Source organism: Hyperolius riggenbachi, chromosome 4 (genome assembly GCF_040937935.1).
Source record: "Hyperolius riggenbachi isolate aHypRig1 chromosome 4, aHypRig1.pri, whole genome shotgun sequence".
NCBI lineage: Eukaryota > Metazoa > Chordata > Amphibia > Anura > Hyperoliidae > Hyperolius > Hyperolius riggenbachi.
The window spans coordinates 44,072,308-44,090,086 of NC_090649.1; the positions used below are offsets into that span (position 1 = coordinate 44,072,308).

At 44.7% G+C, this 17,779-nt stretch overlaps 1 protein-coding gene across 4 annotated transcripts in view; it reads left to right on the forward strand.

The window, feature by feature from the left end:
* LOC137571186 (cytochrome P450 2K6-like) overlaps window positions 1-17,779 on the forward strand; it is a 171,928-nt gene that overhangs the window by 57,016 nt on the left and 97,133 nt on the right. For 2 of the 4 annotated variants that reach the window (XR_011031302.1, XR_011031303.1), the window contains one exon: window positions 5,053-5,204. The exons of 1 other annotated variant lie outside the window; for it this stretch is intronic. The gene's annotated coding sequence lies outside the window, so the exon portion shown is untranslated. Of the gene's footprint in view, window positions 1-5,052; window positions 5,211-17,779 lie in introns of those variants that run through there. One more of the 4 variants, XM_068280001.1, reaches the window with a different exon arrangement.

The following is a 17,779-nucleotide window of genomic DNA, read 5'->3' on the forward strand; positions in this document are numbered from 1 at the left end:
AACCAATCAGTCTTTGGAACAGTTTCTAAGGTGTTATGTGGCAGATGTTCAAACCGACTGGGTCAAATTCCTGCCATTTGCGGAAATTGCACACAACAATTTGAAAAGCTCTTCCTCAGGTTTTTCCCCATTCCAGGTGGTGACAGGAAGGTCACCTAAGTTCACCCCGTTACCAGTGGCTGCCACCCCATTTCCAGCCCTGGAGGATTGGCAGAAGTCCTTAAAACAAGTTTGGGGAATGGTAGAAAGGAATTTGAGGAAGGCTTTTCAGAGTCAGAAGAAACAGGCTGATAAGAGACGTTCCATAGAGTGGGAATTCCTTCTAGGAGACTTGGTCTGGGTGTCCACACGACATTTGGCTCTGAAGCAACTCTCTCCCAAGTTAGGTCCCAGATTTGTGGGTCCCTTTCCAGTGACCAGGAAAATAAATGACGTCACTTATGCCATCGATCTCCCTACCAGCATGCGAGGTGTGAGATCGTTCCATGTGTCCTTGCTCAAACCGGCAGTGCACGTGGATTCCGCTCCCCCCCCCCCCCCCCCCCTGTGTTGATTGATGATCAACCTGAGTATGAAATTGAGAAGATTCTGGACTCCCGGCTTGTGCAGAACTCCGTGCAGTATTTGGTGCACTGAAAGGGGTATGGCATTGAGGAGAGAACTTGGGTGCCAGAATGTCGCATGCACGCAGAGGACTTGAAAAGGGAGTTCCATAACTTGCATTCTGAAAAACCGGGCATGAGATGTCCGGAGTCCACTCCTCGGGGGGGGGGGGGGGGTACTGTGAGAGAACGCGGAAAAGCCGACGCGTGTGCTGCTGAGGAGGTTGCTGTTTCCGTGTCCAATGCGGCGGGTGGCACGCGGAGGCGTGCGTCTGGTAACAGGGCAGAACACGGAAAAGCCGCCACATGTAACAACAGTAAGGCGGCTGGTTCCGCGTCCAGCGCGGTGGTTTGCACGCGGGAGCATGTGTCTGGTGTGGCTGGGTCTGTTAGTGCACACAGGCTTAGGAATACACGCGCACGCGCTGAGAGGCAAGACTCTTATACTGGGCAAGGAGAGGTCAGCTGATCACACCGATCAGCTGACTCCAGAGCAGGATACTATTGGTTGATCAATTAGGGGTGGTGCCGGAGAGCACTACTCCATATATAGTTACTGCTGGCCAGTCTCAAGTTGTCTGCCGTTGCGAACACTACGTGGAAGCACTCAGACCTTAGTCAGATCCAACAGTGTGTTTGAACCAGGGTGACCTGGGAATTCACACTGAGCCAGATTACTTGTATTGTTATTCTGTTTATGCTTAGACTAGTTCCAGGGTGTAGAGACCACGGACCTCACACCCAGACTAGGGAACTTGCATTATCATTCTGTTATACTTCAGACTAGTTCCAGGGTGTAGAGACCAAGGAACTCACACCCAGAATAGGCATTGTTGAGATCTGTTATGACTCTTCTGCTTTCCTGACTATCCCTCTGATCTCTGGTTCGGTACCTCGCATATCTGATATTCCGTTGCCAGACCCTGCTTGCCTAAGATACCGAATCAGCTTTCTGTCTTTGTACTTTATCTGTCAGTGTGTTGCCGACCAGGTGTGCCCAACCTCGAGAGCTATCTCTCCGTTTAAGAGATAGTCTCCAGATCTGATAGTGACATCCACCTTCAGGTGTCACTCACTCTCTGGTCCTTCCCATCTCCAGCCTGACTCCACCCCTTGGAGAGTCCCAGGCTGCTAGAAGGTTCCTGTATCCTCTAAAGCTGGCCATACACTGGCCCGATTTGCCGCCGTTTCGACAGAAGATTCGATCACTGGGATCGAATCTGCTGCCAATCGTTCGCGCTACACGCCGAATTTCGATCCATTTCGTCCGATCCCGTCGATCGTTCCGTGCGGAAAAGTACCGTCGATCGCCCGCGGGTAGGGAGCGCGTCGCTAGCGGCGTTCGAGTGCCCGACGACCGACGCAATAGAGCGGCAATACATTACCTGCTCCGCCGGCGCGACTGCCCCCAGTCACCGCTGCTCCGTCTCCGCTCTGGTCTCCGGCATGCTTCAGTTCCTCCTGCCCGGCAGGAAGTTTAAACAGTAGAGGGCACTCTACTGTTTAAACTTCCTGCCGGGCAGGAAGAAGTAAAGCATGCTGGACCTGGAGAGCGGAGAGCCATGACCGGGGGCAGGCGTGCCAGCGGAGCAGGTAATGTATGTGGGCGGGCGGGGGAGCGGTGGCAGCAGCACCACCACAACAGATTGTGAACGGTTTCAGGCTGAAATCGGTTCACAATCTGTTTGCAGTAAAGGTAGCCATACGATCCCTCTCTGATCAGATTCGATCGGAGAGGGATCTATCTGTTGGTCGAATCTGATGGCAAATCGACCAGTGTATGGCTACCTTAAAGCAGTATTCCATGCTGCTTCTGATCACCTGCTGCAGGTGCATGTCTCAAAGTATTACTGTTACACCAAACACTCACATACTTTAGGTGTCCAGAGGTTAGCAATATATCTGTATTATCAGTGATTCTGCAGATCATCAATAATCAGGTATATATCTGTATTCTTGGTGATACTGCAGATCACCAATAATCAGATTCTCTCTGCGTGCTGACACCAATCGTTACAGTATGTCTACCTTCATTACACTATTGATGATGTGATATGTTACCACCTTTTGGAATAAATGACAGTTCACAGCGCATACATCAAAAAAGGGCATCGGGAAAAAAGGGCGCGTGGTGTAAACGATCAGCAGTATTATCGTTTATAAAATATTGTGTAGAATTTCATTTACAAATAGTGTTTTAACAATTTATAAATCATTAAATAATGTGTATGAAATCGGCAATTCTTTAAACGTTAATCTTCCCTGTTTCTAAAGTGAAACTTATAATTACGTTTGTTAAAAAAACAGTAATATTTGTTTAAACATTATAATTATATATTGTTATGAATAATCTTGATTTATCGTTTATTATTATAATAAAATGTGAAAATATTGTTTATAACAATTATATTAATATAAGTACATTCATAATAACTGTTGATTAGTATTATTAAAATTGTACTAAAACTATACCTAACCCTACTCTCACACAGAACCCTCCCTGTACCTATCCCTAACCCCTAGACCCCCTGGTGGTGCCTGCCTAAACCTAAGACCCCCCTGGTGGTGCCTAAACCTAAGACTCCCCTGGTGGTGCCTAAACCTAAGACTCCCCTGGTGGTGCCTAAACCTAAGACCCCCCTGGTGGTGCCTAAAACTAACCACCCCAAAGCCCTCCCTGTACCTATCCCTAACCCCTAGACCCCCCCTGGTGGTGCCTAAACCTAAACCCCCCCTAGTGGTGCCTAAAACTAACCACCCCAAAGCCCTCCCTGTACCTATCCCTAACCCCTAGACCCTCCTTGGTGGTGCCTAAGCTTAAGACCCCCCTGGTGGTGCCTAAAACTAACCACCCCAAAGCCCTTCCTGTACCTATCCCTAAACCCTAGACCCCCTGGTGGTGCCTAAACTTAAGACCCCCCTAGGGGTGCCTAAACCTAAGACCCCCCCCTGGTGGTACCTAAACCTAAGACCCCCCTGGTGGTGCCTAAACCTAAGCCCACCCTGGTGGTGCCTAAACCTAAGACCCCCCTAATGGTGCCTAAACCTAAGACCCCCCTGGTGGTGCCTAAACCTAAGACCCCCTATGGATAATAATGTTTTACAAACATTAATAAATAAAACATTTAAATAAAAAAATTTAAATCATTTTTTGGGGTGGATAATAATGTTTTAGAAATGTTTTACAAATAGTGATTGTAAAAAATATATTGCAATTTACGTTAGGTACTGATCGCTTTATTTTGTGAATAATAATGTTTTACAAACAGTAAGGGTTAAAATGTTAAATAATGTTTTAATTAAATAGGATAAATATGTTTAGTATTTTTATAAACGTTATTCGTCACGGGCTCATTTTGTAAAGTTAAATCATCACAAGCACAGTTATAAAACATTAAAAATCTCCGGGCGCCGTTTGTAAAACGTTAATAATCTCCGGCGCCCTTTTTTCCCTGTTCGGCGCCCATTAAATGATATTTATAATGGGAGTAAATGGGGCGCCCTTTTTGTCCACTTGTCTCATGCGCCCAAATCTCCTGCTTCCGTTCACAGCAAGTGCCGACTGATCCACTTTGTTCCTAAATTAGTATATTTTTTCCCTGGTCTTTGGCCTCTAAACCTGGGAGCGTCTTTCAGTCTGGAGCGTCTTATAGTCTGAAAAATACAGTATAAAATAATGATGTAACTTTTGCATTTACACCTTATTTTCCTCAATCAATGCACGTAAAATTAAACAATACTTGAAAAAAATATTACACCCCCCCCCCCCCGCCCCCCAAAAAAGCCTATATTGTCCTGAAAAAAAAACCCATATTTGTATCACTTTTATGGCATGGGTAATACAAAGTTATTTCTGTATCTATAGCAACACAGCTGATATGTCAAAATTGCCAGGAATCTTAAGGGGTAAAAACCCAGGGATGCAAATTGGTTAAATAAATTCATAATTTGGAAAATACAAATGGGAGGGGACAATGGGAGTAAGTGTTAAAAAGTTACATTGAAGTCAGTGCAGTATGAGGAATCATATTTGTGCAGAATGGGCCCACTAGCAGTCTTATAATGCAAACATTCCTCCTTCGATGGAAATGTGATTTGTGCCATGAAAACTATTTACCATATTTCACCAGTTCATACTTATTGCTCAGACGTTTATAGGCATCACCAGCAGGAGTAAGCTTCATGTTAGTAGCTCTTCTGAGTGACATTGGACTTTATTCTTTGCACTGAGCAAAGCGTGTTCCATATCATAGTAAATTCTGGATGCAAAGTTTTATACTATAACTAAAGATTCTGTTGCATTTACACCATGGTATAGCCAAAACAAAACTAGGCAATTTCAGCTGGAAACCGTATACTTTCATGTAAAATGATACATTTGAAACAATTTGAACAGTTTTCGGAACTTTCACAGACAGTGTTATATGTCTCTGTGTGTGTTTATTGCTAGGAGTCTGAGAAGAGCTGTAAGCCCGCCCCATCTGTAGTACTATCTGTACTGCTATCATATGTGCAGTAATTACTCTCTATAGATAAAGACTGGCAGCAGAGACACAGAAGGCAAACAGGATCATCTCCCAGCATATGTGTCAGCTACATCCAAGAGCTGTAAGTAAACAAGACATTCTAATGTAGTAAGTGTTGAATGAATTAATTGCTTGTGCTTGGAGGTGAATAGCTAAGCATCCAACAATGGGCAGAAAAAAATCATTGACATCTTCTGCAGGACTTTACAGAGTACATAGTCATGTCTCTGACTGTCCTCAGAGGAGCTCACAATCTAATCCTACCATAGTCATAGTCTAATGTCTTTGCATTGTATATCTTATTGCTTTTTATTACCTGTATTGTTGTATCTATTGTCTATTGCCTGTATTGTGCTGTCGGTCACCCCTGTTATCATTGTCTGCAATCCTATGTATTGTACAACGCTGCATAATATGTTGGCGCTAAAGAAATCCAATAAACAATTATAATAATTATGTATTTATATAGCACTGACATCTTCTGCAATCCTACCATCACCATAGACTAATGCATAATAATAATAATAATAATAGTAATAATAATAATAATAATATATATATATATATATATATATATATATATATATATATATATATATATATATATATATATATATATATATATATATATATATATATATATATATATAGCACTGATATCTCTGTCACTGACTGTCCTCTGAGGAGATCATGATCTAATCCTACCACAGTCATAGTCTGACTATTACTATCAAATAGCAGTGACATCTTCTGCAGCACTTTACAGAGTACATAGTTATGTCACTGACTGTCCTCAGAGGAGCTCACAACTGAATCCTACCATAGCAGTAGTCTAATACCCCTATCAAATAATAATTATCATCATCGGAGGAGGAGGAGCTCACAATCTAGTCCCTACTATAGTCATAGTTAATCATACCTATTAGATTATAAGGACAGTTTTGGAGGTTCGCCTCAGGTAAATTTAAATTAAAATTAAATTAAAATAACTATGGTCCTTGGATACAAAAATTCTGAACTGGACCTTAAAGAGAACCTGAGGTGGGATTTAATTATGCTAGTGGGGCACAGAGGCTGGTTGTGCACACTAACGCCAGCCTCTGTTGCCCCATGGTGTGACTCTGCTATCCCCTCCGCAGTGCTAGCGACACACAGCGTGTCACCAGCACAATGTTTACCTCTCGCCTGTCTGTTAGCACCGCTCCCCCGCCTCCTCCGTATCGGCGCTACCCGCCCGCGTTCCTTTCCTCCCGCTGATTGGAGGGAAGTGACGCGGGCGGGTAGCGCCGATATGGAGGAGGTGGGGGAGCGGTGCTAACAGACAGGCACACCATGGGGCAACAGAGGCTGGTGTTAGTGTGCACAACCAGCCTCTGTGCCCCACTAACATGATTAAATCCCACCACGGGTTCTCTTTAAAAGGGCCTAAATCCATAGTGCAATATATGTGCATGTTTGTCTAAGCTGCACTTTTAAAGCATTCTAAGACGTTAATTTTAAAAATATGTCTGTCATTTATAATATGTCTGTACTTCACCCTTTCTTATCTATGATCTCAAGTCATTGATAGGATGATTACGCTGCTGAGTATGTCTTCAGTCAAACCAGTCACATGAAATGGAATAAAGTGCTTTTACCTCACATGTTGAGAGTATCATAAAATACAATGCAATTATTTTACACTTCTATCTACGTTGCTTTGGTTTTTGAACCTTCAGTTAAAAGCCAGGGCCAAAGTGTAAATCTGCACACAGTATAGCACGGCTCAGAAGAAAAGAGTTACAGTTTGTCCAGCAAGCTCAAGGTGAACCATAACTCCCAGGAGTGTGTAAGGGACTAAAAAGGACCATAAAGCCCTCTTGCTAAAAACACTATGCAAAACAGAAATGTGCCTTCTTGAAGTGAATGGGAACCGCATTTAAAAAAATGAGACAGATACTTTCCCAAGGAGAGGGAAGACTCTGGGTCCTATAGAGCCTTCCCGCTCCTCTCCTGGTCCCCTCGTTCCAGTGCTGGCTCACCCGGTAGCAGTATTTGACTAAATTAGTCAAATACTGCTTTACCCGGCCGAAGGAGGCTTCAGAAGTCTTCAGGGAGCCCGAGTGCTCCTGAAGAAGGGCGGCCCTGTACTGCGCCTGCGCAAGCACGCTCTCTTGCACGCTCACGTCTGTGCAGTATGGAGCCGGACGTCTTCGGGAGGACACGCCAACAAAGACTTCCAAATACCCTTTCGGTGGGGGATTGAAACGGGGGGGGGGGGGGGGAGCCTGCAAAGGATAGAGGGCACCGAGAGAGGAGACAGAAGGCTCTATATGACCCAGAGCCTTCCCTCTCCTTAGGTAAGTGCTTCATTTTTTTAAAAAAATGTGGTTCCCATTCACTTTAACACAGAAGGTATTTGCAATTATTCAGGATGGAGTGAGCATATGAGGTCTCCCACAATGCATCACTGCTAAATATGCAAACCAATGAACACATCTCCAGAACCACTGGAATGCAATGATGTGTCAGCTTGTTAACTCTACAGAGCCACAGCAAGCTGACACATCAAATTTGTTGTTGATAAATGTAAAGCCATGCACCTTCAGGTGGCCACTAACTGTCCAATTTCTAGTGAAAAATTGTTTGAGCAATCAGAAATTCTGATTGGATTGGTTGAAAATAATCTCAGTTGATGGGCACAATCCATTATGAGCGATTATAAAAATAGATTATATAAAAGTCGTCTGATTGGATTTTTGTCAAACCAAAATTTGGATTTTCTTGATTGGTTGTGATAGATAGGAAGCAAAGATTGGTTTGTTGATGGTGTAGTGAACGATTTTTCTTCCGATCAGAATTTCTGATCGCTCGAACGACTTTTCGCTAGAAATTGGACCATTAGTGGACACCTTTAGACGTATCAATGGTAGATCACCGTATCAAATAAATGGCATACAACTGGGAACATCAGACGTGGAGAAGGACTTACTGTTGATAATAAGTTAAGTAATCATATACAGTGGGATGCGAAAGTTTGTGCAACCTTGTTAATCATCAAGATTTTCCTGTATAAATCGTTGCTTGTTACGATAAAAAATGTCAGTTAAATATATCATATAGGAGACACACACAGTGATATTTGAGAAGTGAAATGAAGTTTATTGGATTTACAAAAATTGAGCAATAATTGTTTAACCCTTTCCACTCGTATGTCCCACATAGCGGGAAATCGCAAAATCCGCGTCCCAGTCATATGTCCCGCTAAGCGGGATATTTTTTCAGTGGCGGTTTGCGGCATATATGGCCCGGAAAGCCTGATCTCTGTCCCTATACTTAGTGGGCATGTATAACTACATGCCCACACAGGTGGTACCCCCCTCCCCTACACAGGAAGTGGGCGATCAGCGCTGGCAGGAAGTAGCAGCATCAACTCTGCTTTGCTGTTGCTGATTGTTCCTACCTGATTTTCTGCATGGTCTTTTTAGCAAATTCCTGGCAGATTCCTGGCAAATTACTTCTGGTGGATTCCTGGCTGATCCCTTGCAGGTTTTTTCATTCAGATTTCTTGCAGATCCCTTGCAGATTCCTGGCAGATCCCTTGCATGTTACTTCTTGCCGATCCCGTCCTGGCAGATTCCTTGCAAATTCCTTACAGAGCGGAGCAATGGCATCCTCTGCAGCTCGTAAAAGAAAAATGACAGCGTTGGAGGTGGCACAGCGGACTATGAATGACAGCAGCTCAGAATCAGATGTGCAGGATTCTGGTGATGACAGTGACTATACTGTCACTGATGATGATGATTATTTCTACAGTGATGACACTGATATCGATGAGGCTGATGAAGAGGGGAGGCTGATGAAGGGGGGGGAGGCTGATGAAGGGGGGAGAGGCTGATGAAGGGGGAGGGGGGGGAGCTGATGAAGGGGGAGAGGCTGATGAAGGGGAGGGGGAGGCTGATGAAAGTGGGGAAGCTGCTGAATGTGGGGATGGTGATGGTGATCACAGAAGATGGGCAAGCTTCTCTCCTACCAGTGACTGCTTGCTCCATAATTTTCCCTTTACTGTGTGTAATGCAGGGGTACAACTGCCTGCAGCTAATGTTCCAGAAACTGCCAGTGGGTTTTTTGAGCTTTTTTTTTTTTACACTGGCCTTTTTAGAAGAAATTATTAATGAAACAAATGATTATGCCAAAAGGAAGTTAGAAAATAACCCTCCTTCACCCAGATCCATCTGGAGGAGCTAGACTGATGTTACTATGCAGGAAATAAAGGCATACTTTGGAGTAATTATTAGGATGGCACTGCAAGAAAGGGGATCTATCCAGGATTTTTTCTCAACTCGGTGGATCAATTACACCCCCTTTTTTGGAGATATTTTTTCTTGTGAGCGATTTAGTCAGATCCATTGGATGCTACATGTTTCTCCACCCAGCACTGGTCCTGAAGGCCCTCAAACTAGGGGTTGGAAGGTCAGGAACTTGACAGAGCATATGAAAGAAAGATGCAGAAGTCTGTTTGTACCCCATAGGGATGTAGTAATTGATGAAAGCACAATTAGTTTCAAAGGAAGATCAAAGTACAAGAAGTGGGGCCTACGAGTGTTTTCTATGGCTGATTGTGAGACTGGATACCTCTGCTGCTGCTCCATGCTCTGTACACATGCTGCTGCTGCTCCATGCTCTGTACACACGCTGCTGCTTCATGCTCTGTACAAACGCTGCTGCTCCATGCTCTATACAAACGCTGCTGCCCCATGCTCTGTACACACACTGCTGCTCCATGCTCTGTACACACACTGCTGCTCCATGCTCTGTACACACACTGCTGCTCCATGCTCTGTACACACACTGCTGCTCCATGCTCTGTACACACACTGCTGCTCCATGCTCTGTGCACACACTGCTGCTCCATGCTCTGTACACACGCTGCTGCTTCATGCTCTGTGCACACACTGCTGCTCCATGCTCTGTACACACACTGCTGCTCCATGCTCTGTGCACACACTGCTGCCCCATGCTCTGTACACACACTGCTGCTCCATGCTCTGTGCACACACTGCTGCTCCATGCTCTGTACACACACTGCTGCTCCATGCTCTGTGCACACACTGCTGCTCCATGCTCTGTACACACGCTGCTGCTTCATGCTCTGTACAAACGCTGCTGCTCCATGCTCTATACAAACACTGCTGCCTCATGCTCTGTACACACGCTGCTGCCCCATGCTCTGTACACACGCTGCTGCTCCATGCTCTCTGTACACTCACTGCTGCTACATGCTCTGTACACAGGCTGCTGCTCCATGCTCTGTGCACACACTGCTGCTCCATGCTCTGTACACACACTGCTGCTCCATGCTCTGTACACACACTGCTGCTCCATGCTCTGTACACACGCTGCTGCTCCATGCTCTATACAAACGCTGCTGCCCCATGCTCTGTACACACGCTGCTGCCCCATGCTCTGTACACACGCTGCTGCTCCATGCTCTCTGTACACTCACTGCTGCTACATGCTCTGTACACACACTGCTGCTCCATGCTCTGTACACACGCTGCTGCCCCATGCTCTGTACACACACTGCTGCTCCATGCTCTGTACACACGCTGCTGCTTCATGCTCTGTACAAACGCTGCTGCTCCATGCTCTATACAAACACTGCTGCCTCATGCTCTGTACACACGCTGCTGCTCCATGCTCTCTGTACACTCACTGCTGCTACATGCTCTGTACACAGGCTGCTTCTCCATGCACTGTACACACGCTGCTGCTCCATGCTCTGTACACATGCTGCTGCTACATGCTCTGTACACACACTGCTGCTCCATGCTCTGTACACACACTGCTGCTCCATGCTCTATACACACACTGCTGCTCCATGCTCTGTACACACACTGCTGCTCCATGCTCTATACACACACTGCTGCTCCATGCTCTGTACACACACTGCTGCTCCATGCTCTGTACACACACTGCTGCTCCATGCTCTATACACACACTGCTGCTCCATGCTCTGTACACACACTGCTGCTCCATGCTCTGTACACACACTGCTGCTCCATGCTCTGTACACACACTGCTGCTCCATGCTCTATACACACACTGCTGCTCCATGCTCTGTACACACACTGCTGCTCCATACTCTGTACACACGCTGCTGCTCTATGCTCTATACAAACACTGCTGCTCCATGCTCTGTACACACGCTGCTGCTCCATGCTCTCTGTACACTCACTGCTGCTACATGCTCTGTACACAGGCTGCTTCTCCAGGCACTGTACACACGCTGCTGCTCCATGCTCTGTACACATGCTGCTGCTACATGCTCTGTACACACACTGCTGCTCCATGCTCTGTACACACACTGCTGCTCCATGCTCTATACACACACTGCTGCTCCATGCTCTGTACACACACTGCTGCTCCATGCTCTGTACACACACTGCTGCTCCATGCTCTGTACACACACACACTGCTGCTACATCTAAAGTCAACTGTAGTAGGGAAAGAAAGGGGGCGGGGCTGTCAACTGCAGGATGCCTGCAGATATTCTGGTGTCTCAACTTGTACCTGTCCCCAGACACTGCATCAGCCCTGGTCTGAGGGGGGATTCTGGGCAGCTGTAATCCCCCCCTGCGTAAGCCTATGGATGACTTTTTTTTCAACCAAACGATGTAACTGATTGACACACTGAGTACGTGCCTGCCGCACTACTGTCTCTGGAGCATGTGATTAATGACCTTGCTTGGTGTGTGTGGTGATTGGCCTTATCTGATTCTCACCTGTCAAATCATTCAGTGAGCACACATAATCATCCTGGGGTAATAAACACTGCTCTGTCTGCTCTCTAAGCCTGGCGTTGTTGTGGCCTTGGCCTGCAACCCATATCTGACAATGGCCTTGATTCACAAAGCTTATCTCATGTATTATGCCTCCTTTATTTCTCACTTTATCTGTTCAATATCTTTTCAGCTCTTTCCTAGCAAGGGAAAAAATACTCAGGATAAGTTTTTTTTTTTTTTTTATCCAATTAAAGAACACCTGTAAGAAAAAAAATCTCCCTCTGGGAGATACTTGGGAAGGGGATGCTTTAGGGTCCCAATGAGGCTTCCCCATCCTCTGTAGCTTGGGGGGATCCAGTAATGGTTCCCCCGAAACTTCCTCGACAAAGGCTGACAGATACTGCGCAGCCACTGCAATATTTACCTACCGCGATCCCATGCAGGTGCAGTAGCAGCTCTTCGTTTGAACTCAGGCAAAAACCAGGGATGAGCAGAAACTATGCCAGTGTGAAGTTACGCATCGTAGTTCGCATCTACGCATCGTAGTTCGTAGGTACAGTTTCAAAACTACGCTTACAAATTTACGCGTAGCAAAGTACCGCTACGCGTAGCTTCCGCCCACTATGCGTACTTAACATGTGTATTGCGAAGTGAACTACGAATGCGTTACTCGCATCTCATTTTCCGCGTGCGTTTGTATGCTTACAAATTTACGCATTGGAAAGGTGAATGTACGCATAGAAGAGTTCCTGGTATAAGCAATTAAAAAGAGGAATTAATGCATAAAATTATAAGCATCCGCATACACTACGCTTCGCACGACAGGTAATTGCGTATTTTAACGCGTAGTCTACGAAATGCATACGAATCGAATATTTGATTTCGCAGCCGAAGTTTGCCAAAGCGTAATGGCGTAAAACTACGCGTAGTTTCAGCGTAGCAAAGATGGCTGACTACGACCATCCCTGGCGAAAATAGCTGCACAGTACAGCGGATACGATGAGGCTCGGCTATTTCCGCCGTAGCCCGAACGACGAGCCACTGCTACGCCTGCGCTGGATTGCGGTAGGTAAATATTGACCTCACCGCTGTTCAGGGGGTCGCAGTGCTGCATTGCCGGCCCAGGATCGTTACAGCCGTCGATTTTGCATGTTAAGTATTACTCACTTACGGTAAGTATCCCCGAGAGGGTTCTTTTTTTTTTTTTTTTTTTTTTGTGTACAGGTTTGCTTTAGAGAGACACTAAAGCAAAAAAAAAAAAAAAGAAAAATGACATAATGAATTGGTTGTGTAGTACGGATAATTACTAGAACATTAGTAGCAAAGAAAATATTCTCATATTTTTATTTTCAGTTATGTCGTTTTTTTTTTTTTTTTTTTTTTTTATAACATTGCATCATTCTCTAATATTTGCAATTTACACACTACTCAGCATTCAAAATGATTTTACAGAGTAGACTAGTAAACTTTTGAACTGTTCTCTGCAAGGAAAAAAATAAACAATACAGTGCCAGACACTTGAGATAATAAGCTTCAGAAGACAGAGCTCTCTATGATTTTGAAAGTTGTGGAGCTCAAAGACTTTTTTTGCATAGATAACAACTGGAGTTTCTTAACTCTTCCTGTACTGGAAACAATATTAGACTTATGCAGGGCCGGGCAGAGGCAGAGGCAAGAGAGGCTCCAGCCTCAGGGCTCAGTGTTAGAGGAGGAGCACAACTCACTCAGCTATCATTCCCCTATTGTGCTTGAAGAAAGAGAAATGAGAAAAGGGGATGCAAGGCAGTGACTGCAAGCCAGATAACTAGAGTTTAAGGTGTTGAGGGGGTTGGAGGCCCTGGGGCCCCTCTTAGGCCTCTTTCACAGTGCAACGTTAAAGTCGCACGTTAGAAATTGTCTCAACGCAGACTAACGCACAGCAATGTTAACTCTTTGTGACAGTCACAGTGCACACGTTGCGTTTGTGTGCAAAGTGCAGCATTATTAGAAAGTGCTGCATGCTGTGCATTATACACGTTATTAGATGCATTGGACTGTTTGCACATGCTCAGTAATGACTTAGAAGCATACTTTTTATTGCCTGTATGCTCTACTGTATGCAGCCATAAGGGCTCTTTCACACCAGAGCCCTTTTTCAGAACGGCTCCTGCACGCGTTGTAGATGTGTAAAAGGCCTAACGGGGCATTAAGTTGCGTTGCAAGTTTTTGGGACGTTGCTTTATTAGTTTGCGATCAGGGTCGTAACAGGGCCCCCCTGCAAAACTTTGGATGGGGCCCCCCTCCCGCCTTCTCTCCGTGTCCAGTCTCCTCAAGTATCACTACAGGACACATCAGTTGGAAAGGGGTAGAGCAGGCTGTACACAAGACCCTGCTGAACACAATAAGGATGTCTGCAAATCTTTGTCTGCAAAACATTCTGTGATTCCTTATCAGTGGCTGAGGAGACACAGTTATTAGAACAATTGTGCAAAAAGCACAAGAGCAGAAATTTGTTTCCCTCTTTGCCCTTAGTTGTCAGTCTCTCAGGACTGGGCCCCCTGTGGCTTCTGGGCCCCCCTGCAGCTGCATCCCTTGCATGGTCCATTGTTACGCCCCTGCTTGCGTTGCAACTTTAACGTCGCATGAAAACGCAATGTCCCACTGTGCAAGTAGCCTTAGTCTAAAAGCAATCAGTGTGTAACGGCCAGAGTGGGAGGGATGGAGGGGTGCACTTTGATGTGTCAGCCTTCGGTGCTGGAGGACCTTGTCCCAGCTCTAGACTTACAGTGGGTTGCAAAAGTATTCGCCCCCCTTGAAGTTTTCCACATTTTGTCACATTACTGCCACAAACATGCATCAATTTTATTGGAATACCACGTGAAAGACCAATACAAAGTGGTGTACATGTGAGAAGTGGATCATACATCATTCCAAACATTTTTTACAAATAAATAACTGCAAAGTGGGGTGTGTGTAATTATTCGGCCCCCTGAGTCAATACTTTGTAGAAGCACCTTTTGCTGCAATTACAGCTGCCAGTCTTTTAGGGTATGTCTCTACTAGCTTTGCACATCTAGAGACTGAAATCCTTGCCCATTCTTCTTTGCAAAACAGCTCCAGCTCAGTCAGATTAGATGGACAGCGTTTGTGAACAGCAATTTTCAGATCTTTCCACAGATTCTCGATTGGATTTAGATCTTGACTTTGGCATTCCAACTCATAGATATGTTTTGTTTTAAACCATTCCATTGTTGCCCTGGCTTTATGTTTAGGGTCATTGTCCTGCTGGAAGGTGAACCTCCGCCCCAGTCTCAAGTCTTTTGCAGTCTCCAAGAGGTTTTCTTCCAAGTTTGTATTTGGCTCCATCCATCTTCCCATCAACTCTGACCAGCTTCCCTGTCCCTGCTGAAGAGATGCACCCCCCGAGCATGATGCTGCCACCACCATATTTGACACTGGGGATGGTGTGTTCAGAGTGATGTGCAGTGTTAGTTTTCTGCCACACACAGCGTTTTGCATTTTGGCCAAAAAGTTCCATTTTGGTCTCATCTGACCAGAGCACCTTCTTCCACATGGTTGCTGTGTCCCCCACATGGCTTGTGGCAAACTGCAAACGGGACTTCTTATGCTTTCTGTTAACAATGGCTTTCTTCTTGCCACTCTTCCATAAAGGCCAACTTTGTACAGTGCATGACTAATAGTTGTCCTATGGACAGAGCCCCCCACCTGAGCTGTAGATCTCTGCAGCTCGTGCAGAGTCACCATGGGCCTCTTGACTGCATCTCTGATCAGTGTTCTCCTTGTACGGCCTGTGAGTTTAGGTGGACAGCCTTGTCTTGGTAGGTTACAGTTGTGCCATACTCCTTCCATTTCTGAATGACCGCTTGAACAGTGTTCCATTGGATGTTCAAGGCTTTGGAAATCTTTTTGTAGCCTAAGCCTGCTTTAAATTTCTCAATAACTTGATCCCTGACCTGTCTTGTGTGTTCTTTGGACTTCATGGTGTTGTTGCTCCCAATATTCTCTTAGACAACCTCTGAGGCCCTCACAGAGCAGCTGTATTTGTACTGACATTAGATTACACACAGGTGCACTCTATTTAGTCATTAGCACTCATCAGGCAATGTCTATAGGCAACTGACTGCACTCAGATCAAAGGGGGCCAAATAATTATGCACACACCACTTTGCAGTTATTTATTTGTAAAAAATGTTTGGAATGATGTATGATTTTCGTTCCACTTCTCACATGTACACAATTTGTGTTGGTCTTTCATGTGGAATGCCAATAAAATTGATTCATGTTTGTGGCAGTAATATGACAAAATGTGGAAAACTTCAAGGGGGCCGAATACTTTTGCAACCCACTGTATGTCTCTGCTCCTAATGTTTCAATTCTTAGCTGTACTACACATACAAATCATTATATCATATTTTTTTTTCAACTTCAGTTTCTCTTTAACCAGTTTGGCTTATCTGGACAAGCTTCCTGGTCCAGATAGGCACTGCTGCTGCCGCCGGCTGGTGCGCGCAATCGGGCGCGCCCCTGCACGTGCTCCCGCCGCCCGCCGCCAGCCCCCCGATCAGTGAATGGGAATAGAATTCCCATTCACCGATCTAACTTCCTCGCAGAAAAACGGATGCTTTCTATCCAGAGAGCACAGTTTTTCTGCCCCCAGGAAACTTCTCCTCAGCATTTTAGTTCCTGGATGCGAGATCGTTCACATCCAGGACTTTTTCACTGTGGCCATCTTGTGGCCAAATAGTAAACTGCATTCACATACATTTTTAATAAAAAAAAATATTATTTTACATTAAAAATAAGCAGTTTCTCTCCCACACCAAAAATTACCCACATACATTCTTTTATAAAAAAAAAAAAATACAATAAAAAAAACAAAAACAACATAAATAGTTACCCAAGGGTCTGAACTTTTTAAATATGTGTATCAAGAGAATATGTTATTATATTATTTAAAATTATAAGCTTATAAATAGTGATGGACGCAAATTGAAAAAATGCACCTTTATTTCTAAATGAAATATCGGCACCATAAATTGTGATAGGGACATTGTTTAAATGGTGTAATAACCGGGACAGATGGGCAAATAAAATACATGAGTTTTAATTACGGTAGCATATATTAATTTCAAACTATAATGGCCAAAAACTGAGAAATAATGAATTTTTTTCATTTCTTTCTTAATCTTCCTGTTAAAATGGATTAAGGAAAAAATAATTCTTAGCAAAACGTACTACCCAAAGAAAGCCTAATTAGTGGCGGAAAAAACAAGATATAGATCAATTCATTGTGATAAGTAGCAATAAAGTTATAGGCGAATGAATGGGAGGTGAACGTTGCTCGGATGCATGATATTTTCGGTACTGCGGTGCTGCACCGGTTATGGATCTGAATTCTTGCACAGGGCACAAGGAAAGCATATAAATCTACCCTGTTTGTCAGGGGTGTAACAATCGACCCTGCAAGGGATGCAGCCGCATGGGGGGGGGGGGGGGGCAGAAATTGTAGAGGGCCCGTGGGGGGAGACGTTTCTTTTCTCTGTCCAGAGACTGACAATACAGTTGTGCAGAGAGAAAAAGCTTGTTGCTCTCTGCACAACTGTTCTAATGACAGCATCTGCTCAGCCACTGATAAGGAATTATACAACATTTTTGCAGACAAAGATTTGTAGACAGTCCCTATTCAGTGTTCAGCAGGGTATTGTGTACAGCGCTGCTCTAGTCCCAGCCTTTCTAACCCTACCCAAGTGCTGTGTACTATAGTGTTGCTTGAGAAGTCAAGGGCACAGAGAGAAAAAGCTTTCTGCTCTCTGCTCAATTGTTCTAATGACTGCATTTGCTCAGCCACTGATAAGGAATCATACAAAGTTTTGTAGATAAAGATTTG